Genomic DNA, 1,975 nt, shown 5'->3' on the forward strand with positions numbered 1-1,975 from the left:
GGGCTTAGCTGCAGTCCAAGCACTCGCCTAAGTTACAAAAATCCTACCGAGTGAAGAGCAACCCTCTCACTCGGAGGCTTAGCTGCAGTCCAAGCACTCGCCTAAGTTACAAAAATCCTACCGAGTGAAGAGCAACCCTCTCACTCGGAGGCTTAGCTGCAGTCCAAGCACTCGCCTAAGTTACAAAAATCCTACCGAGTGAAGAGCAACCCTCTCACTCGGAGGCTTAGCTGCAGTCCAAGCACTTGCCTAAGTTATAAAAATCCTACCGAGTGAAGAGCAAACCCCTCACTCGGAGGCTTAGCTGCAGCCCAATGCTCGCCTAAGTTATAGAAATCCTACCGAGTGGTAAGCCGGGCTTCCACTCGGAGGCTTAGCCGCAGCCCAATGCTCGCCTAAGTGGACTAAAGAATAAGTCGATTGCAGTAAAGACGTCTTGCTTTGAACCTGCAAAAGACATTTCGAGCCAAAAGCAATCGTATTCAAGCACCAAATTCAAGTTTGAATCGATATCTAAAGGAACCGAAAGTGCTCAGGCGTTAAGCCTGTTAAGGTTTATCGGTTACAATTCCACTCGGCATACCGAGGCAAATTTAAAGCGTCGAGCCAGAAGAAGTTTTTTACCCCTCCTGTGGAGGGCTGGAAGGTGCAACGAATTCATCAAGGTCAATTCCGTCAGAGATCCGAGTGGCAGCCGCAAGGAAAGTTTCCATAAAGGACCTGAAGTCGTGTTTCTTGGTGTTGGCCACCCAAAGGGCCGCCAGCTTCTCTTCTCGCGCGTCTTTACAGTGGACTCGGGCCAGACACAGAGCAACATCTGCACCACACCGAGCCGAGGACTTCTTCCATTCCTGCACTCGACCAGGGATCGTGTTCAAGCGGGCCATCAACGACTCAAGGTCATTCTGAAGTGTCTCCTCAGGCCAGAGTGTCGAGTCGATGCGAGATGTGGCGGCCTTCAGCCTTGCGAGATAGTCCACGACAGCTGCAACACGAGACTCCAGTCGGAAAACATCCATGGCAACTTCGTCGTTCACCGGAGAATTGACGGGGTCGAGGTTTGGCTCCAGCCGGCTAGTTTCTTCTTCAAAGTTTTGACAAAATTCTGCAAGGATGATCACTGAGTCAACGGGATGGTCGAATGGAAAAACCACGATTGGAAATGTTTACCGAGCATAGAGGTTTACCTTCAAGCATAAGAAACAGCTTCTTGGCAAGACCACTTAGGAAGGCCTCCAGATCATTTTTCTTCCCAGTCAACTTGCTGACTTGGTCGGTCAGGGCAGCTTTATCAGTTTTTAGTCGACTGACCTCCTTGTTGGCGATCCCAAGAGCAGCTTTCAGATTGGTATTGTCTTGTTCAAGCTTGGTGACTGAAGCTAACTTCTCGTCAGCAAGCTTGATCTTCTCAGCTAGTTTGAGGTCTTTCTTCTGTTGGGCCTCCCTTACCTTACCTGCAAGTTACAGCAAGATCAGATTTTGAAACAAGCAAGGGGAAAAGCAGTCGTGAAGATCTCACCAAACATACCTTCGGTCTCCTCCTTTGCCTTCGTCAGCTTCTCCTGAACCAGCTTCAAGCTCAGCTCGAGTTGAGTGTGCTTGTTTTCCAGCTCAGAGTAGCGAGCCACAAGATCACAAGAGTTCTGCGAAGAACCAATCGACTAAATGTCAAATATAATTCACTTCCGAGTGAAAAAGGAAAAATCACACGTTTCTAAGACTACAGCCGAATACAAGCATTCTACCGTAGTCTCGGGGACTACACCCAGTGGGTGCACTCAACGTGCCCCCACTAATCCTGTTGAAGATAAAGTCGACCAGTCGACCTCAAAAAAAAGAGAGATGTATTCTTTAAGACTGTAATCAACTGCAAGCAGTCGACCACAGTCTCGGGGACTACACCCAGTGGGTGCACTCAGCGTGCCCCCACCGGTTTGTGAAATCCAGTCGACATAGTCGACTGACAGAAAGATTG

Source organism: Triticum dicoccoides, chromosome 6B (assembly GCF_002162155.2).
Source record: "Triticum dicoccoides isolate Atlit2015 ecotype Zavitan chromosome 6B, WEW_v2.0, whole genome shotgun sequence".
NCBI classification, from domain to species: Eukaryota; Viridiplantae; Streptophyta; class Magnoliopsida; order Poales; family Poaceae; genus Triticum; species Triticum dicoccoides.